At 37.2% G+C, this 23,057-nt stretch overlaps 1 pseudogene; it reads right to left on the reverse strand.

The window, feature by feature from the left end:
- Window positions 1-6,756, reverse strand: part of LOC108316269 — a 7,883-nt pseudogene extending 1,127 nt beyond the window's left edge.
- Between the last annotated feature and the right edge of the window lie 16,301 nt (window positions 6,757-23,057).

A 23,057-nucleotide genomic window follows, 5' to 3' on the forward strand; every position in this document is an offset into this window, starting at 1 on the left:
GCGCCTGGAGCGGGTGGGCGGGGGCTGAGGGGGCGCGCCTGGAGCGGGTGGGCGGGGGCTGAGGGGCCTCGCCTGGAGCGGGTGGACTGGGACTGAGGGGGCGCGCCTGGAGCGGGTGGACGGGGACTGAGGGGGCGCGCCTGGAGCGGGTGGGCGGGGGTTGAGGGGACGCGCCTGGAGCGTTAGGGCGCGGGGCAGGGGCGGGACGGGGACTGCTGGTAGCAGTGCGAGTAGAGGCGGTCCACGCGGCGTTGGGGTCCGGGGCAGCCGCAGCTGCTTTGCTTGGGTCGTGAGGAGCAGGAGGTTGCCCCTGGGGGTAGGTATTGCCCCAGCCCTGGGGTGGGTACTGGTCAGGAGGGAGCCCCCTGGCATGCGGTGGAGCCCCAGGTGGCCCTGGTTGAAGGGCCCAGGGTTGAAGGACCGCGTTGGGCCAGCAGGGCCTGGGGCGCCTGGGCGTGGTCCAGCAGGGCAGAGAGAACCCTCGATCTCCTCGATAAGCTGCTCCTCAATCTGCTGGGGCGAACCCTGGATGATGAACAACTTGAAATTGGGGTCCCCGTTGGGTGGCATCTACTGATGATCTCTAGGAAGGCTCCCGTCTGCTGGCTCATGGCTTTCACGTTCTCGCCACCTCGGCCCATGACCAGGCCTCACTTGTGAGTGTGAGTGGAGATCATCCCCCGCCAGGGGGCCCCCAGTTGCTTTGGCCTCTTCCTCAGCCTCGGACTCCCCGGGGGCATGTGTGGACCCTCTGGAGAGCCTGGGGGACCACTTCTGAGGCTGTGGAGGAGGCCACTGACGATCCGGGCTGCGTACTTGCACCTGTCTGGGGGCCCCATTATATGAACAATCTTCTCGGGCCCTGTCCAGTCATTTTGCTGGAGCTGTATCTGCGCACCAGCGTCATTCTGGATCTTCTGGATCATCTCTCCGCTCCGGCCAATGACCACGCCGAGAATCATGGGCACCCGCACATCGATTCCCTGCCAATCCGAGGTCCTTGCTCATTCTGGTCCCCAAAGCCGCCTTGGTTCTCGGAGGATGTCTATCACCATCTGCAGGCTTGCTGCATTTTGTAAGGATCCCCATTCATCCGGAGAGGCTTGTCCACATTCGAATTCTGAGAACCGTCATGAATTAAGATCCTCTTCACTCCAGCGCGTTCCTGCAGCTGCTTAACGGTCTGCCCGTCCTTGCCGATGACCAGGCTGGTGTCGCCTGCGGAGATCATGATTTCCTGCACTGGCGCGGTTCTGGCCCCAGTTGGCGTTGTCGTGGAACTATCCTGGGGGGCCCCCACGACCCCGAGACACAATGTGTGCATCATCTTCGCTTTCTGGAAAGATTCTGGGGCTCCTGTCAAGCACACACTGCGCTCGGATAGGCCACCAGTGTCTGGGGAAATCTGTATTTTACAGCCTGAATCCCGTTGGATTTTGTTAATTTGTTAGCCTCCTATGCAGTGATCAGGTCGACCACGTGTACAATGACGGACCTGTAGTCTTCTGTCGTTGAAGTCCTGGGGGAAGGATAGATGCGTCCAAGGGATTGGATTGGAGGCAAACACTGCCCTTTGCCCTGATATGGAGAGGAAAGTAAAGTCCTTCCTCCCGGGAGGGTGGACCGCTGCCTCCAGATGTGGGCGGGGGGGGGGGGGCGGGCCCGGGGGGCGGGTCCCAAAAGTGAGACCCGGAGCTCCGTGGTGCCTGCACACCCAGAGGTCGCTCCTGGTGACCCCCAGTGCGTCCCTACCCCATGCAGAGAGGGTCACCCACAGGGAGCCCTCTTGAGGCGCTGAGGGAGGCCCAGGACCCCGCCTACGGCTTTAACTACATTTGATTTTTATACCATGTTGGAAAATTCACATTTCTACTCACTAAATAAAGGAATTTGATTTTGCATCATAACCTAGGCTTTAATTCAGCAACTCATTCTAATTTATAAGTAGTAGATGACTTGGGATTTTAAGTGAGTAATAAACACATTATTTTAAACGTGCTCAGATGCAGCCAGCATTTCACACTCACCTACGTTTGCAGGTGTTTCACAGAACTCAAATGGCCTTTCTTAAATGCAATAGAAACATGCTCAGAATTATAAGACAACAATGATTTGATAGTTAAGTATAAATTCATCAGTAACAGCACAGATAAAATAGGTTTCCTTCTTAGAAGAAAATTAATTTTTGTGAAAGTTGGAAGCCTGGTTTTACTTTTCTTTTTAATGTAGAATAATCGGAAATATGTCAAAACCTCACTTTCATTTTTTCTCAGTAAATCAATCACCAATTAAAATTGGAGTTTATAGCATATTTGTTTCATTACTTTAATAATTTTTCATGTCAGTACAATCTTCCATTGCTTGGGACAATCAGTCAATATTAAGTAATCATAGCTGTGATTACTGGTAGGTATATTCCAATAGAAAAAAACTATGTTTTTGCTTTATAGGTTTCTATGAAAAGTATATTTGCAATGCTACTACCTTGCAGTTAGGAAATCTCTTTAACATATAATTAGTTTCAAAAGTCAGTTGAGAAATGCAATAGTATTATTTAAAAATCAGTATAACTTTATATTCTGTTCAAAAGGGTCTCAAATATTCAAGGAACATGAAAACACTAAGAATACTGCATTTTGGCAGAAGAGAAACATCAAACCCAATTATCATCTGAAAGTTAAAAATATTTGAAGTTTTGATTTGTTAGTCTTTTCAACATCTTTTATATTCAACATATTACACATGCAAGATACTATATTAGAGGTTTTAGAAAATTTAAGGATGAAACAGACTAATGGGTGTGTGGCTCAGGGAAAATAAGATATCTATCTATCTATCTATCTTATCTACATACACACACACAAATAAACAAAACATTATTGTATGATTCAGGCAAAGACAGAATTATGTGAGTTCAGAGGAAGAATAAATTCTTTCCAGAAAAGAGAATTAGGGAAGATTTCTTTGGGGAAAAGGGAGAATGTGAGTGTAGCATTGTGACCTGGATACAATTTAGACATGTTATTTTACTGAAAGTGATTGGATGTTGCTCGATGCCAATATCTTTCCCTACAAGTCCCTTCACACGCCAACTCTTTTGGGTCTTTTCATCTTCTGGATGGACTACCTACCTCTGAAATATCTTGAAATCTAATATTCAGTTCATTCAACATAAAGTCCAATTCATCTAGGGAGCTTCTGCTTTCATCTTCATCTCTACTTTGCTGTCATTAATATTTATATATTTTTAATGGAACAACCTTGGAGCTGAAATACCTGAAGTCAAGTTCAAGGTCTACTACCTAATAGCTGAAAAAGCTGTAAGTTACTTATTCATCTTAACCCTCAGCATCCTCATTTTCCAAAGTGATATATATTACTGATAGTTCCTATCTCACAGGATGGTTGAGAGTATTCAATTAGGTAACATACAAAAAGATTGTAGCACTTTGCCTGGCTTAAATAAAAGTACAATACATATTAATTTGTGTGTTGTAGATCTTGTTATTACTATTTACCAAGTCCATTCTGGTCTTATCTTCTTTCTTATTCACACTGAACTATATGATTGATCATTTTCAAGTCTCTTTTATCAGAAGGATCAAATCTCATCCTCTTGTCCTTCTGACACACCATGCAAACATCCAGACTTGGATCCATCTAATGCCCCATTCTTTTCTGTTCCTACTCACAGCCTGCTGAGCACTGCTGGATGAAATCAACAGGTCGTGATGCATTTACAATGTTATAGCCTTCCACTATCCTGTGGCACTTAATGTAACAGGTCAATTCCGTGACATATCTCTGGTCAATTCTCCTGCTTAACCGCTAAAAGCCTTTCCTATTTCTTTCAAGAATGACCAAACTCTTGGGACCCTCACTCTCAGCAGGGTACCTTGGCTATGAATCTGAAGAACCTTTTAGCAACCTCCTGCTCTCCTTCCCCAACAAGCTGTTCTGTGAACACCCCATCATTCCTGCCTCTCTTTCATAAGTTATTGCTTACTTTAAAGATGGCACATTTGTTACATTTGTTGAACTTCAGTCTGCTTAGATCCAGTTATCATTTCTTAATTACTCTTGCTACTTATAGACTGTTCCTTTGATTGCCTTCAAATTTGGACATTTCTAGGGACCTTTTCTTTTTCCACTTTTCTTTGCTTTTTGTACTTTCTCCCATTGAAGCCACAAGAAAAGATTCTAAACAAATTCTATTATCAAGGCCCCAAAATCTCTATTTCTATCTTCATGTACGTGGTGCAATGAACCTAATTTGGCCTCCTCCTTAAGTCATATTCACTCTTTAATCAAATGTATTTTGAGCACTGAAATTATTTTTATTGTATCTATGATGTCTTTTAATCAATGAAACCAAAGAGTTCATCTAAGTTCTCAGAAATCACACCTTCTGATTCTTCCTCTACCTCACTGTGAGCACTGGTTTAGTCTTCTTCCCTAGTCCTTCCTCCTGTGATTCCTCTGATACGTACATGTTGTTTAGGCTCCATTGTTGGTTTCTTCCTCAGTATACATAACCTCCCTGGAAGTCTCCTCTATTTCCATGACTTCTTCTGTAGCCTATACACTAAGGATTACCAAATTCAGTTCATTCCTCTCTCCTCATCCAGATCAACTGCTGATCAACCTCTTTACCTTGCATTCCAATAATGGCTGGTATTCATTCAACCAATCAACAAATATTTAGTGAGTATCTACTGTATACCAGGCACAGTATATGTACTACAGCTATGATGGGTAAATAAAGGAGACAGTATAGGCAGGATGCAGACATACAAACGGGCAATATAACAAATGATACATTCTATGACAAGTAAGTTCACTGAAGAGGGGAAATTAACTAGTCTTGAGATTGCTAACTTTAACCCCATTCTACCCCCTTGCATAACACCTGGCACATATTAGGTGCTTAATAAACTTTTGTTAAATTAAGGGACATGAAAGCTGGAATTTGACAATGAGTTAGTATCACAAAGTGAAAGAGCTCAGAGAGGCAGAAATTATTTCCTAAGACTAGTAAATATACAAAGACTCAAGGGATAAAAGGTGTCTGGGATGATTTTGAGGCAAGTATGTCGGAACAGCTGTAGTAGGACTCAGAAGCTCGGTAAGCATTAGTTTTCTTCTCTCCTTGTATAGCAATTTTGCATATATTGTCTCTTTAGTTCTCAGGTAATTATTTACATTTGCATGCTAAGTATAATTACACCGATTTTACAGATTAAGAAACTAAGACTCAGAGAGATTGGATGATTTACAAAGTCCCATAGCTATAGTCAACTTCATAGTCAGCGTCAGTTACATGACCTGTGCAGTTGCATAGAATTTGTTTTTTCTAAGTGACGTTAGATAGGACAAGGGAGCACATGTGTAAGCAGTTGGGCTACACACACTGTGTACTCTTTGTCATTCCAGGAGCACAGAATTCTGTTGTGGAATATGTAAGGTCAGTAAAACTCAAAAGTCAGTACAAAGTAAATGTGTCATATCTATGACTGAGCAAGCTTACTATTCAAACCAGAATTTTCTTTAAATGCAAAAAGAAGGCAATGGTGTCCTAGGAAACACAACCAAGAAATCTTTCATACTCATGTTACTTCTCTGTACTAGCCAATCCTTTATGCCGAAAATTATAACACAGAAGGAAAGGGAAAAATAGGGCAATGCATACTTTTTAAAAAGTCTTTCCTTAGTTATTCGTAAGTTGAAAGGAGAGAGTGTTGGCAGAATGTGAGTATAGTATATTGAGAAATGAAATAAAACAGTTGAATTTGTGCAGTGTTTTCACTGTTCTGGTAAGAATGAAATACATGGGTATGTTCAAACTAAATGCTCTTATATTTGCATTTTAAACTGGTATTGCTCAATATAAAGATATATGATGAAGTAACAAAATTAATGCTAATAATTTAATTTTTTTATTTAGAACGTGAAATAGCAAATAAAACATTGTAAGAAGCTGAAGAGGGTCTGCCAAAGGAAGAAAAAAGCTTTTATTTTAGTACTTTTAATGGCACTTTTTTCCCACCTTTTTAATGTGTCTCCACATTTTTATTTTACAATGGGCTCTACAAATTATGTAGCTTGCCTTGTCTACAGACAATAAATGGTCAAGCTACAATTTGATTTCAGGTTTTCTGCATCCAAATGACACAACATACCATACTTGCTGTGATACTAACCATGTGGTATTAATCCAGTGAGATCTAAGCGTCATTCAACATTTTGACTGCCATAGCTTCTCTTATCTTTGAAGGATGAAACTATATTAACTGTAGTGGATGCTAAAGTGCCCTCCCCAAATTTCCTATTCATGATAGACATCCATTGCCCCAGCTACCACATTGGCTGTTGAAGCTTTACAAATGAGTCGCTGCCTCAGAAATGCCTTTGGCCAAAGATAGCCTCTTGCCTCAATTTAGGACATCTCTAAAAGATCATCCCAGCTACAGAGCTGCCCACAGGACTGACTGTGGCCTTCACCGATACTGAATTGCAGCTCAGCTTCTTTCTCTGCCAGTTCTTTCTTCACTTTCTCCTGGGTCTTACTCCCAAAAGTACTACAATAAACTTCAAGCACACAAATCTCTGACTCTGGGTCTGTCTCACATGAAATCCAACCTAGATAGTCAAGAGTGGACACTGAATTGTAACAAATATGTCTTGCATTTTTCAAATTGACAATTTACAGTGTATTCCTTTTCTAAATGTTCCATTTTCTGCTTTTACTGTAGCCATGGCTGCAATTACCTTTACTTCTTCTCATACCCAATGAGATCCTGTTATTTTAGTGTTTTATACTGTGGAGTCTCTTTCTGTAGGCTTGGTGGCAGAGCTCTTGCTGAGCCAGAGAAAACATAATTCCTAAAAAAACCAGAAACCTCCTTTAAAATTGATTTAAAATGCAGTTCCTGTTCTTTTAAGCATTTTTCTCACTCAAGGGGAGAAGTACCAAAGCCAATCATTTGAAGGTGAATCAGTTATCTGCCTGAATTGTTTTAAAGAAATTATTAAATATCCATGTCTCTTTGTCACTTTAAATGTTTTTGACTTAAATTTACTTTGAAGTTTTCAACTTGAATTTTCCAAACTATGATTTTAATATTATAAAGCAGACTTATTATGGCTCAGGTCAGCTATAAAAGTAATTCATACTCATGTTCATTTAATTAAAAAAATCCTCTAAATACATAAATGTCCCGGGCACAAGTTGGTACTGCCCCAGAACAAGTCTGCTGTATACAACGACATTTATTATGACTAAGTGTACGTTCTGTAACTCATTTAGGAAACATTTGAATGACTCAACCCTAACTTTTGGCTACCAGAATTAGGAAGATAAAAATATAATAGCTTCTGAGTCATCAGGTGTGGATAAAGATATTTTGTAATACATTTAAAAAATAAAATCATCCATAGAGAGGACATTTGATCATTTTTAGGACTTGTGGATTTTCCAACCAGTCCAGATCAAATTCTGGATATTGGTAGTTAGCAGAGGATAAAGCATGCCACAAATGTGAAAGAGTCAGAATATTTTATTTTTATTTGATCATGGACAACACCCTTTCTCTTACTCTCTCTCCCTGCTCGTGTCAACCACACACATACACATAGATACACAACTAAACTCTATTCCTCAATGTTATCTGTTAAATAAAGCTGAACTCTGAATACAAAAACAAACTAAAAAACCTCTCCTCATTTCAAAAGGCAGCTCTGAATGTCCAAAGTGAAACTAGAACAACTGAGTTTACAATGTACTGGCCCATAGCCACATGTCTTCCTGAGTGCACGGGTGACAGACACTTGAATGTGTAGTGCTGTGATGAGACAGCAAATCTTGTCACCTAATAATACATGTGGCTTGTGGTTATTCATAAAACAGTGTGGACTCCAAAGGAAGCCAAAAGGAGTTGCTTTCAGGACTGTATCCCCCAAACCTAGAATCATTCCATCAACACTTTGGCTATGAAGTGACTAAAGCAGCTGTCATTTGACCCCTCATTTATAAAGACACAAGATAAAAATCAATTTAGATCCTAATAAAGCAGGCCAAGTGTGAGCACATCAGAAATAGGAAACACTGGGGGCCGTGTGTGGTGGCTTATGCCTGTAATCTCAGCACTTTGAGAGGCTGAGGCATGCAGATCGCTTGAGCCCAGGAGTTACCAACCCAGGCAACATGAAAAAACCCTGTCTCTACTAAAAATACAAAAATTAGCCAGATATATTGGCATGCACCTGTAGTCCCAGGTACTCAGGATGCTGAGAAGGGAGGATGGTTTGAGTCTGGGAAGCGGAGGTTGCAGTGTGCTGAGATTGTGTTACGGCACTCCAGCCTGAGTGACAGAGTGAGATCCTGTCTCAAAAAGAAAAACAAACAAAAAAAAGAAAGCGAGAAAGCCCTGAAATCATATCAAGGGGCAACTACCTTTCAGCTTTGCTGTCACAGTGTGGTAATGTACTATGTAGTATTGCCAAATCTTAGGAGTATTAGAAATAAAATGTTATAGAATACATGATTTTTAGACTGTGTTTGGATTAGCAGAACACATATCTCAAGTCTTCATAATGGCTACAAACAGGTACTTGCTACTTCTCTAACCTCCTTCCTACAGCCCTCCTGCCAGTCTCTCACTTGCTCTGCCACCACCACATTGGCCTAGCTGTTCCTGAGCTGTGCAGTGCACTCTCCTGTCTCAAGGCCATTGCACCAGCACTTTTTTCACCAGGAGCACCCTTTCCCTACAAAGCTACATAGCTCATTCCTTCACTTCCTTCTTGTCTTCTCTTAAATGTCTTCACCTCAGTAAGACCTTCCTTGACCACCTTATTTGAAATCATATCCTCTCCCCATACTTCTTTCCTGCTTGATTTTGCTCAGAAAACACTTATCTTCATCTAACATTATGCATTTTATTTATTTGATTCTTTTCTATCTCTTCCAACAACAGAATGTAAACTACTCAAAGACAGAGATTTTAGTTTATTTTGCCCATGGCTATGTCCCCAGTGCCTAGAACAGAGGCTGGCGTATGGTAGAAACTTCCTTAATGTTATTTTAAATGAATGAATACATAGATAAATCTGCAAGCCATCTTTGTTCTGTGGTCTGGGCTTCCAGTTTTTGACATCTTATTTACATTGAAAATCTCATAGCACACCCAAAGGAAAGAGAGATGACATAGTTTGGGCAGCAAACATCTAAACTATTACTTTCTAGAGAAGTCACATAATCAAATGACATCATTCACGAAATTGTAGAGCTTTTCTTTTTCAGTTATAATGTCCTAGGTAAGCAAACTAAAGCATATACAACCATGTTAACCTGATTAATCTCGTGATACTTTATTCACTCCATTTTCATTCAATAATGATGAGGCCTTAGAATTTAAACTGCTCAGAACAAGTCCCCTTACCCACAATGTTGAGCTTCAGGTAAGTAGTGTCTAAAATTAAGCATAATTCCTTTGCTAGTTGGGAAATGAAAATATATATAAAAGAGGCAAGATGGAGCGAAGATTAAGCCTGATCTTTGCGAAGGAAGAACACTAATTCACAAAGATTATATTTTCTCTGAAAGTCTCACCTTGCCTCTTTATTCTGGCCTGTATGATTCAAAATCTTGGATGCTATTGTTAAGAATTCAGGCGATTTCTGTCTCTCCTTCTACTCTTTGCTCTGAAAATATTTAGACAAAGCCAACTAAATTTAAAAAATAAAACTGAGGTTGTGCATGTGTGTCTGTATTCTCTGACATAAGAAGAGACTAAACATATAGAACTCTTCAAGGGCATAGGAAAGATGTTATGTTAATATTGTTAATATGTTAATATTGTACAACAGATGTCATGAGAAGCATGAAATATATTTCATGACTTCATTGTAAATTTTGTAAGTCATTGCCACAAGAATTGGGCATATAATGAAAATATAAAAGTTTGAAAAAGATGAATTCTTAAGTTAAAAAGGTGCTTAATAATTTATGAAAGGTAAATTAGTTGGATACATTCTTTGCCCTTTTGAAGTATGTGACAGGTAGCGCTTAGTGAAAAACAGAAACCACTTTAGCTATTCAATCAGGAAATAATTTAGGGATTACAAAACATTGTAAGACAAGAAAATCAGGGAATATTCAGGAAATAGGTAGGGCAGGAGTTGCAGGGAGCCTTCAACACTGGCCTTAGTTTCCTGAAGCACCTAAGTCGGTGATTTGCAGGCAGACCCCTAGAAGTCACTGGCAAAACCTCAGATCTGCTCTCTGCCAAGGACCCTGCACCTGCTCACTAACTCCAGAGCAATAACAGTGCCTCTCTTCCACCTTCTCCTGCAGGTGTCTCTCGTTAGAAGACCCTAAACCAGAGCACTACTTATAAGGAGTCTAGAAAACATACCCCTTATGTTTCTGGGCCTTTCTTCCAGAGAGTGTAAAGAAGGGCCCATGCTGAGACACCAATAGACAATTCTGCCCCAAGTTGAAAGCAATGGGAACACCAGTGCTTTTCCTCTGTTTTCTGCAAATCCATTTAGGCTGAAGCAGGTGGATTCTAGCATAACCCAATATCCCAAACAGTTCTTAGGAAAAAAACAGGCATTCCCAGAACCACCGGTGGGTTTAACAATCTTTTTTTAAAATGGCATTTCAATTATCTTAATAAGACAATCCCAGTCTTCTTTTTACTCACATTCATCAATTCCTTTAAAGAGTTAATTCTGCCGAAAGGCCTTGCTCTATGTGTACATCTCTCAATTGGCATCCCTACTAAGAATAGGGAGCAGTGGGGAAAGATTGTGGTAACAAAGGGAAAATTAGTTTATGCACATAAGGTAGAATGATATTTTACCAGGCTGACACTAAATTTCTCTTAGCAAAATTAATATTACGATATAGTCTAGCAATTTTCCTCCTGCATCTCTGAAACCTTCCTAGCCTGTGACTCAGTTTCCTACACTAAGGGGCTGTTGCTACTGTAGTTAGGGTAGTCGGGGGAAGGAAATGCTTGCTCACCTTTGCTGTGTTTGGAATAACCACTCCACATCAAAGAGGTGACTCACTCTGCCCACTTGCCAGCTCTGAGCTTGCTTTCTACCTCCCACTACCCTTTCCTGGCTGTGCTGTTCTTGGCTGGAGAGGCCTTTCACCAGCAAGTCTAGGTTTGTGGAGCCTGGCAGGTTTACCTCCCTGAATGATGAGGCTTTCCAAGGTGGGTTGCTCTACAGGTTGGGACCTGAAGGTGACCACCAGTTTGTCCAACCTACTGTTCAAGGTGTATGACTCAAAGTCAAGAAGCTGGGCTTTCTGCCCCTGCTCCTCAAACAGTGCAAAAGGAAATGAAATCATTTTATTTCACCCTTTCTGTTAACAGTAAACACATAAGCTGAAAAGGTTATGAGTTCCTATTTTAATTGGATTTAGAGAAACATGTTGCTGCGTGGAATTTCAGAAGCCATCAAGTTCATTTCAGTGAACACAACGGTGTTATCGTAGTGTGGGGCAGATGGTAAGTACTCAGAAAATATTTATTCCTGATGGGTATACTTCTGTCTGTCTGGATGAAAACCATCTTGGGGTAAATAATTTCAATGTAGACATTCTTAAGAGAGGAAAAATCTGCACTTCCTTTAATACAATCCACTACTAGATTCAATATAGAGGAGAATGTGGGTATGGAAACATAAAGGACTTTGGAATTAATGGTGTTTGGTGTGAGATTAGATACCCTGGGCTACTCCCTTATGTTCTTATCACATAATGCAGTGTGTGCTAAAGGAGTTTGGAGTCTGATTGACCTGTTCTAGGATCTCAGAGGCTCACTTACTAGCCACATGACTACTGATGCTTGACTTCTTTAATCTTCAATTTCCTCACATAATACATAGAGTAATAATGGAGTTTTCCTCATAAGCTTGTTGTAAGAATTAAACAAGACAGTGCAAATAAATGTCCTAAACGTAGATCCTGGGGCACAATTAGTTTCCAATAAATTTTAGATATACTCTAAACTTGTGACCTAACTTAGAAAAAGAAAAGAATAAAGCATGCCTTACTCTGCTTCAAGGAATGTTACAGATCTGGTGAACATGAAGAAAGTGCCTCCCAAGTGTGATTTATAAGCATTATCTAATTCCCTCATTGTCAAGAGCCTATTCCTTTTTTTCCAGCATTTGAATGTGGGCTTTCTGCTGTTATCTTTTGGCGAAGTCTTTGACATTTTGCCCACAGGTTTAACAGATCAGCATTTAGAATGTATGCACAATGTACCCTGGATCTTAAAAAAAAAAAAAAAAAAAGTATAGCAATGATAAGTATGAAAACCTGCATGTGTTTAGGTAGCATAATCCTCAGATATTTTGCCACTGAATGTTCACATTGCCAGCATTCCCTTATGTTTGGATAATTAGAGGAACTGAAACCTACTGCTGGTGGTAGATTAGTGGTCTTCCTTTGACAGACCCTCTTCAGTTTCTTATGGTGTTTTAATTTGCTATTTAATGTTCTAAATAAAGAAGATTTTAATTTAAATTACTGGCATGAATTTTATCATTTCATCATATATCTTTATATTGATCAATAACCGTTTAAAATGCAATTACAAGAGCATTTAGTTTGCAAATACCCATGTGTTTCATTCTTACCAGAACAGTGAAAACACTGCACTAAATCAACCGTTTTATTTCATTTCTTAATATACTACACTCACATTCTGCTAACACTCTCTCCTTTCAACTTAGGAATAAATAAGAAAAGATTTTTTTTTAAGTATGCATTGCCTATCTTTTCTTTTTCTTCTTTGGAGTAGTCCCAAGACTGACACCTGTTGAAAAGAGACCCTTCCAGGATGGTAGTGGCAGTGGAATGGCCTGACCATGTTAGAGCAAACCTCCTCTTTCCTCACCTTTCTTTAAGGCAGCTGGTTAACCTTTTTTGGACTGCTCTGCTAAGTAATAATGCTTCTGGGGCATTTGGAGAAGAATTGGTGTGAATGGGTTTATATATTACCCAGATGGCCTCACTATTACTCACAGTCAGTTGGGAAATTTTCCAACCCTTTCTACTTAATTCTTGCTATCTATGGGATTTGAACTGACATCTGCTATTGTGCTTATTTGAAAACAGCATGTCTGAGTACTAGGTTTCACTCAACAAACATTAAGTGAGAACCATTAGTAAAGGAGTGGGACGAAATAGAAGAAAGTCCTTCTAGTTTCAGAAAAAGATCAATTTAGGTTCAAACGCCAATTCTGCCGCTACTATGTGTATAACCTTGAGAATGTTAACCTCAGAGCATCCCTTACTGATCTATAAAATAAAATAATATCTCTTTTCAATGTTGTGAGGAATAATAAATATTTTTGTACTTAAATACTCCCAGTATTTAAGTGTTTAATAAGTGTTTAATAAGTGTTTAATAAGATAATAAGTGTTTAATAAATGGGAGCTGTTGTTAGTGTTGCTTTCTTAGTATTCTAAATTTTTCTAGCAAAAGGAAATGCTCAGAGAAATTGGCCACTTCTTCTTTAGGTGTTCCTATCCCATAAGACTGATGTATTAAATACAGAAAATGGGTGGAAAAATGCTTTGAAAAATCACAAATATAGAGTTACCGTGGTTATTTGGAGAAAACGCACCTAGAACCTGGAAAACACTGAAGACTAGGCCAAGTAGAGTGACTTTCCTTTGTTAGACTATAAGGCAAGAGGACAAGAAAGGAATTAGCTTAGAGCATAGTTGAGACATATTTCCCATATGCTTCTTGGATTGATTCATTCTCCAATTGATACAATACTAAAATAAATTTTGTTTGCTGGTGTTTATGTGTACCTGTGTTCATTTGTGTGTATACGTGTGTGTGTGTGCCTCTGTACATGTACACACTAAATATTTTTATTTGAACAATTTTCATTTTATTTATCTTAAAAATTAGGACACAAGAGGGGAGAGGAAGGAAAGTTAGATTCTACTCTTTATATATTACCCAAAAATTCAGGAAAATTGAACATAACAATAGAAATATCTTATCATTAATAGCTGGATGTATTTACACATATCCTAGATATGTATACTCATTAATTCAGTCTATTCTTTATCTCTGAATAATGAATAACCTTTTTTAAAAGTTGAATTTCTTTAATAACCAGGAAAAACCTACACTATTTGCAGAGCATGTATTCTCTGTAAGCTATCCTGATTAAAAGTCTGGCATTAGAAATTGGCTATGGCAACACAGACCATGTGATAAGGAGGTTATTAGATTACCTGGATAATTCTATCGGTAAAGACAGCCTACGTAGGCATGTAATTCAGTCCTCTGAGCCTTGTGGTTAAGTTTTATTTGCCTGCCTTGGATGGGTAATTACTAAAATTTCCACATGGCTTGGATATATAGACATGGTAAAGATTTTCAGCTCAAGCTCAGAGAGTCAAAAAAGCCTGATTTGCATAATTGGTATTCTGCCTTTAAAACATCTATTCATTAATGCTTAACTGAATAATTCGCCTGTACTTGCCTTTTGAACTTTCTTGCGTGGGATGCTATTTGCCATCCATGACTATGGGGTCTTACAAGTCTACCTAGAAATATATATCCTTCTTAAAATCCTTTCTCTCCTTTCTCCCTTCCTCTCCCTCTTCCTTCCTTGTTTTCTCCCTTCCTTTCTTTCCCTTCCAAATGTTTTTTATAAAATCATATAATGCTAGACCTTGATGGAACCATGGGAATTGTAATTCTAGTGTTTTACAAACTTCATTAATTTCTACACATGGATTTTAATATATCTAGTTATTTAATATTTTTCTAAATAGATTATCTTCGTTTTTTAAAAAACCTAAAATATCTTTTAGATAACTTCTAAAAAACTATATTCAATGATCATGGATTTAGTAGACTGACTATTTTTTCCTGATAAACAATAAGAGAAATGTGTATCAAATCAAGTTTGGAAGTATACCACCTAAAGTCGTCTCATTTAGCTTTGGGAAACACTGTCCCAGCCTTCAAATGAGAAAACTGAGGCCCAGAGAAACGTGGCGATGTTTTCCAGAGGCCAGTTAGGAATATAGCTAATAGTTGAAACTATGCTTTTGGACTCTTAAATCCAGGTCTTTCTTGGTACAGTACGCTGACTTGTGTTTCTTATCTATTTGTCAGGGTTTTAAGAAATGATCACAAACTAAAATGTTAGAGAAAAACCATCAGTAGACATGCAGTGAAAACAGCCCATCTTCCTATTTATTTTTTCTTTAATACTTCTTAGGTCACCAGGGGCCCACAGATGCAAGACAGTGGTCCTCAACAAAAGTACTCATATGGAGGTTCACAAAGACTTTCTAAGAGCATGAGTAGTGTTAAGGATGGTTTCAGAGCCACACATTTCACGTGAATTCTTGCCTTAAAAAAGGGTCTGTAGTTACAAAGAAGCCATGCTTTTCCTCCACCTGGAATCTTATTATGCAGCATTGTCTTGGAGGGAAAAATGCTTCAACTGGTGTAGGTGTGAAAGAGGGAAAGAGTTTCATGTCTGGATAACAAATCCTAGGGGGCCTCTAATTCTTTGCTTTTTGCTGAAATGAAGAAGGGGCCAAACAAATTTTTCTCTGATAGATCTTTAAAAATACTTTTGCATGGCAGATCAATATGTAATTTTTGGCATAAAAGTTGTATAAAGGTCCATGAATTAAATGTCATAACTGTAATTTAAAGTGTTTTTATTCTCATTTATAAATAGGGTTTTTTGTTTATTTTAGCATTTACCTCAATTAAAATGACAAGAATAGAAGCACTATCAAACTCTAACTTATTCTAGCAATAAGTAACATTCAGATATAGATCTATGAGGGAAAAACCTAAACCTATTAAAAGATACTTTTATTCCTTTAAATTTAAAGTATGCTTGTCAATATTTTGATATTTTAATTATTTATAATAAACAGTTCAATAATATAATGTATTTTGATACATTAATACATGCTTACTAATAATAATTGTAATATTACAGAAGAAATATTTTTTAACATTTAAAACCCTTTGGGAAATTTAAAAATTATTTTTTCTATATTTTTGCTGCAAAGAAGTATAGCAGTGTCATTAGTAGAAGACTTAAAAATAGAATAAAATTATATTTTGCAAATTAAATTATATAAAATTTGGATAAAACTGAATGAGAAAGGAAAAATTTACAATAGGCTTAAAACATAGAGGGAAGATGTAAAATTTTCACCTATTAATAAATAGTTCATTTATGAATTGCTATATTCTTAGATTTCTGATGACAGAAAATTAAATCACTTTCTTATCTAAATTTCATAAGATGCATTTAAAAATAACATGACAATTTTAATCAATTTTAAAGCAACATAAAAGATTAATATTTAAGAAAAGTTGGAGGTTACATAATATTTACATTTTGAACAAATTTTAGATGTCACTTTAAACTTTTGCAAGAGATTAGATATTTTCATATTCTTTTAAGGAGTAAATGAAGTTTGGAGAGCATTGGTTTCAGGGCTGGAATCAGCTCCCTGGCTACCAAACGCTCCTTAGAGAATTCTCAGCCTGATACTGGTTTCCCGGGAATGAATACAGTGACTGTCGAAAGGTGCACACTATCGTCTGGGTGCTGCCAGTATTCTCGGGACAGTCTTTCAAATATTCAGGACCCAGGTAAGCCTGACGGCTCTATAGTTTTTCTATCTATCAGACTCATATCTACAAGAAAAGTTCAAACTCTGTTAGGAACAGCTACACTAGTTACAAAGAAATCTTCAGCTCCCCATACCACTGTAGAATGTAACTTGTATTTACCAGGTAAAATAAAGTGGTTCTTTTCCACATTCTTATAAAAGCTAAAAAAATCCAAGGCAGATAATTAGATTAAAAATCATTTGAATAAGAAAAACAGCAACATGTATTTAAAATGGATGCATATATAAATGTATATTTTTTAAAAATGTATGTAACCACAATATTGTTGTTATTAAAATTTTGAAGTACAATTTGGTATTAAAGTTCGTGCTAAAGTTGTGTTTAAAAAGGAATAATTGAGAACATAATACTTCACTCTAGTAATGTACCTATCTATTTCTACTATCTCAGGGAAATACAAATTGTTTATGACCTATATCATAACATTATGTTTTGTATTACCAAAAGTGTATGATAGAAGATACACATGAAATTTCCTTTAACTTTCTTTTCTAACTTTTCTATTGTTTTTGCAAAAAACAAAAAAGAAGAAAAGCAAATTTTCTCATGCATTTAAAATAATTTGACTTTTAAATAATTACAAAAGTATAAAAATTACAAAAAGGATCTGGTTAAATCTGAAATTAATAATGTTTCAGTCAAGACTTAATAACATATTTCAACCTGATTCTAGGTTAGAAGCAGCTTTTGGCTTCAACTTCAGAGCATTATAAAATATAAATTATAATCTATTCTATTAAATCTTGATTATATTCAAAAGTGTTGACCTCTCTTTCCCAGTAGCATTTATGCTCACTTTGGGAGACATAAAACAAAAAAATAACAAACTTAACACTACATATAGGCATTTGTACACCAAATTCTTCTACAGAGCAGAGAATCTGGAAATAAACACATTCCTTTGTAATGTCATATCATCCTCAACAATTATAATTTTGCTTTATGTCAATCATATTTTAGTCTCAGAATTTTTCAAAGATGTCATGAAAACTATTATCTTTAGAATAAAAGTAATAGAAAAAAAACTCTTTAATTAAAAAAATTGTTTCTGTTCTAGACTTGTAAGGGTTTTATGATAAATACCATATTGCTTGGAAAATCAGAAACTTGAGAAATTATTTGGAGCAATTAAGAAAAGCAATTACATTTAAGTGTAAGTTGCTTTGGCAAACTGAAACAGGTCTTCAAATACCGTAAATTTAAAACAAAATCCCAGAGTCCCCAGTTGTTTCACTTATCTGACCTACTTAGATGATTTAATAATAATTTTTTAAAAACTGAATCCAACATTTTTACTGGTGTCACAGAAATGAAATAACCCATAATTGGCTCTGACCCATTGAAAAAAATCACAGGACTCATCCAAAGAATAAAATATGATGACTTGATAGAAAAGATGGACAAGTAGGAGGACATATTTGGATTTAATCCTAGTGTGGGTGCAACATGGTATTTAGGTCATTTACTTAAGACAAAGGAAGTGATGAGTTATACTTTGCCTTTTTGATAAAAATCACGCAGCAATTCATGTTTTATTCAGTGTTTAAATTAGTATATCTATTTATGATATTTACAATAACCATGTTCCAAGCTGATTAAGCTTTAATCACCCCTGACTAAGCAAGTAGGCATGAAAGACAGAGAATAAGTCATAATTGTTACTTGCTTACACATATCCTTACAATATTCAGAGATTTAGAGTCACTTGCACCTTCTGCAGCTGATTTTACCCAACCTTCTCTATGGAAGATAAATTAACTTGAGGCATAATAAAGAAATCAAAAGTGCAGAAAATATTTATTTGATAGCTTCTCAGGTGTTATTCAGTAATCTGCTGTTTTCACACAGGTTAAGAAAGCTGTATTTCCCTAAATGTCAGGGAGAACTGAAAATCAAAAAAGCTGTGCATTTAACTATCACTTTCTCTACATAACAAACCAGGACAGAAGCACTCAGCTCCCATGCCCAGCAATATGAAATCTTCCCACTTTCTGTGGGTTTGGGCAAGTCTGGTCTTCAACCCTTGGCTTGGCAGCCTGTGGGATAGAAGAATTTAACAAATTAAGCTCTTATATTTTGCTCTGGAATACTATCCTTAAATATGAATAAGAATTAGCTGAATCATTTGGATGTTTTTTTATTTTTATTTAATTTTTAATTTTTATTTTTTGAGACAGTCTATCACCCAGGCTGAGTGCAGTGGTGTGATCTTGACTCACTGCAACCTCTGCTTCCTGGGTTCTCCTACCTCAGCCTCCTGAATAGCTGGGATTACAGGTGCGTGCCACCATGCCTGGCTAATTTCTGTATTTTTAGTAGAGGTGGGGTTTCACCACGTTGGCCAGTCTGGTCTTAAACTCCTGGCCTCAAGTGATCCGCCTGACTCGGCCTCCCAAAGTGCTGGAATTACAGGTGTGAGCCGCCATGCCAGGCCCTTTTGGATGTTTTTAAGATGTAAACAAAATATCTGAGGAGATATCTTTTTAAATATCATCAATAACAACTTACAGACTTTAGCTTACTTATAGCAAGGAAAAGAAGAAAACAATATTTCTTCTTTGCATTTTTTATGTTTGTTGTTAGATTTCAAACATTTTAAAAGTATTAAAATGGTGGTGTTTTGTTTTGTTTTGTTCTGCTTCAAATATAATAAAAATAATGCTTGCAAATGTCACTTAGCTTCAAAATATAGTAATTCACGAGTGACCCTGGAGATACATTCTAGGAATTACAAAATGTATAAGAACACTTACACATCAAGTTCAGAATTGAAAGCATAGTGCTATGGAAATTTTCTGTGAGTTCTTTTGATGGGTCTAAACTCCTAATAAATATGAATTCAAAATAATGGAAAAAGGAAAAAGAAATGCCCCCATTGCAGGACAACAATAATGACAACTCATTATAAGAATTTTATTGGTTTAAGCACACGCAATCTAACTTATACAAAGCAAAGGTTCAGCTAGGAGTAAAGGAGAAAATCCAAAATCTTTGAAAAGGGATCTTAGAAGTTGGCAAAAAATTTCATTTTTTTTCCTTTCCTCCTTCTCTCCTTCCCTCTCTCTTTCCTTCTTTCTTTTTTCCTCTCTTCCAATATAAAACCTGCATTCTTTTTTCCCTTGATCATATTTGTGGAGTATAATTGTCATATTAGTTTCTCATATATTACAAATATAAATAAAAATAAGTATAATTATAATATTTAGTAAATGTCTACAAAGGGGTTTTCCAAAAGGATGATTGCTGCCCATGTCCATTTATGTTTAACATTCTGCTTAGAAACACTTTTCAGTGTAGAAACTTTCCTGGAATATTGTTATTCATGGTTACCCCTCATTGGAGTGTTTTACCTGGTTCGTTCTCTCTGTCTTTCCTTCCACCTCCTACCCAGTGACCGTGTGGAAAATATTTTGACAAGTCCAATTTTCCATCAAAGTACAAAGTACTTAGCTAATAGCAGCAAAGTGAGAGAATAAAATCACTTCTAAAGGCTTCACTATTTGTCAGTTTTAAAAAGTGTCAGATTAAAAACCTGATTAGTCGCTTTTTTTACCTAATAATTTAAATAACTGACATACTTGCTGGCACATTGTATAATTTTTATTTTATTTAAAAAAAATTTTGGCAAAGTTTGAAAAGAATAAATACCCAGTGCTTGTATTGCCTATCAGGATAATTGACACAGTTTTTGATTTTAAATCCGAAGTAGTATCACCCTGTAACTTTGAATTTAGACATGTATTTATCTCATAATTTCGGAAGATAGTATTAATTGGAAGAAAAATTATGTCAAAAGGTAAGGCACATTATATATTTTCATTTCTCTTTCTGCCCATGGCCATCATGCCTCTATGTATCTAAAATTATAGAGTGCTGGAGTCGAAAAAGACATGAGAAATCATTTCATAACATTCCTTATCTTTACAGATGAGCAAACTGAACTTCAAGAAGCCAATATGGCTTTGTACAAGGACAAGAATTTTGGAGTCAAACAGCACCAGGTTTGAATTCTGTCTTAGTAACTGAATAAACTTAAGACAAGTTACAGAAATTTGCTGAGTCTTGGAGTTCTCTTTTGTGGGATGGGAATAATAATAATTACTTGCTAGAAATGCCATGAATGGTTTAATTAAAATTGTATATTTTAATGTCTGGTAAACAGTAGACAGTTGGTGCTTCTTAGTTCTCTTGCCTTCTCAAGGTAACAAAATAAATTAGTGACAAAAACATGCTTTAGGTGATTTTGAGCAAAACAGACTTCTATTTTATGCTACTTCTATCATAATTTGCTATTAAGTCACTAAGGAAGCTTCAGCTTCTGGAATTGAAATCCGTCACCCTGCCAAATTCACCACTCTTGTCAACAAATGAGGCACCTTTATCCAAGGCTGGAGCCTCTATGGTTTGTCCAAGAGGAGATAGAAGATGCACAAATCACTTCCTAATTATGGATGACCAGTGGCTCAAGCTGAGTAATAGTCTTAAACTGAGGGTGGACCTGCTTGGATTGTCAATGACAGCTTATTACTCACTAAGTGATATATTATGAAATTAATATCCAAACCTTTATCATGGATTTTGTTATGCCAAAAGTTATTTACTCATAGACCTTTAATGACATAGTTGCAGAAGATTCCCAAAACCCCACTTCTCTAATTCCAGTTAATTTCTATTTCCCTTTTTTCTTCCCCAGAATTGGATGCCATCCATTTCCCTTTTTTACCAAGTAATTTGAAGGCTATACTTTTTTTTCTCCATCACAATTCATTCATACCCACTGTTCTAACAGTTATTTTTGTAGGTTTTTTAGAACTTAGTTTTCTTACAATAAACGTCTCTCAATCCTTGAATGTTTTCTTGGATCCCTTCCAGTGTTTCAGCACGTAGCAACACCTTCTGTTCTGTCACCCTAGCCCACAGGTTGAAAAGCTACAGCCCTGTAGGACAAATCCAACTTTCTGCCAGATTGTACATGACTGTTGAGCTAAGGATGGTTTTCATATTCTTAAATGGTTGAAAACATTTTAAAATAAAAATATTTCATGACATAAAAATTATGTGAAATTCAAATTTCAACATCTATAAATAATGAGTAATTGTATCATAGTTGTGCATGTTACATATTGGCTCTGGCTGCTTTTGCACTATAATAGCAGAGTTGAACAGTGATAACAGAGACCCCAGAGCCTGAAAAGCTTAAAATCTTTACTATCTGACCCTTCATATAAATTTGCTGGCCCCTGCCAGACTCTCAGAAGTCAGCTCTCCCCCGACCTTTAAACCCAATTTTGTCAGTTGTACTTGAATATATTTCTCTAATCTACCTGTCTCCATACTAGACAAGCTGCCATCACAGTTCACATACACTACCACAATTGTCTCCTAACTGGGCTCTTAACATACATTTTTACCCTTCCAATCTATTTATTATGCATAAAGAAAACTGTAAAGTTTGATCATACCACTTAATCATACTGCTTAATATCATTCAATTCCTTCCCATTGCTCTTAGAATAAAAACTAAAATTCTTCGTATGGTTTTCAGTGGCTCACATGATCTGGCCTGCTTGCCTCTGCTGTTTTCCCTATGTCTCTCTACTTATTTGGCCCACACTGCTCACCATGCTGGGTTTTCCTCGATTCCTGCTCAGGGTCTTACAACAGGTTGTGCTTAACCATAACCATTTTACCCACTTCTCTTTGCTAGCTAACTGTTATTTAGTATTCAAATCTAGCTCAAATGCCACTTTTAATGAAAACCTTTTTTGATTCCCTCTTAGAGATCAGTGCCTTTATTTGTTCCCACTGTACTTAGTATTGTTCTTTTTAAGACATTAGCACTCTTTCTAATTTTATACTTAATCAACAACTGCCCTGGCATTAGACTATAAGCTTCAGCAGAACAGAAACTATTTGTTTTGCTCCGCAACATATTCCAAACATTCAAAACAGTGCTTGACACAAAATTCATTATTGCTTAATAAATACTGACAGAAAGAATACACTGAAAGCATCTATGTTCTGATCTTCCAAAGTTTTCCCTAAGAAATAAAAAGGTCTTCCGTGACTTGTACTTTAGATATTAAGCCACATGACAGCAGGGACTATATCTGTTGTCCTACATACCTGTTCATTGTCATATCTCCAAGCATGTGACATGTGCTCAGTACACAATAAATATTTGTTGAGTCAGTGAATGAATAAGCTTTCTCTTCACTTTCAGGTCTCGTTCGTAAGAGGGCTATATTTTTAGCTCATTGCTGCCTCAAGATCACTTTGACATCATCATCCCTCAGTTATTTTTCCTCTTCTGATATATACTTTACAGTAAAA

This window comes from Cebus imitator, unplaced genomic scaffold (assembly GCF_001604975.1).
Source record: "Cebus imitator isolate Cc_AM_T3 unplaced genomic scaffold, Cebus_imitator-1.0 Scaffold186, whole genome shotgun sequence".
Lineage (NCBI taxonomy): Eukaryota > Metazoa > Chordata > Mammalia > Primates > Cebidae > Cebus > Cebus imitator.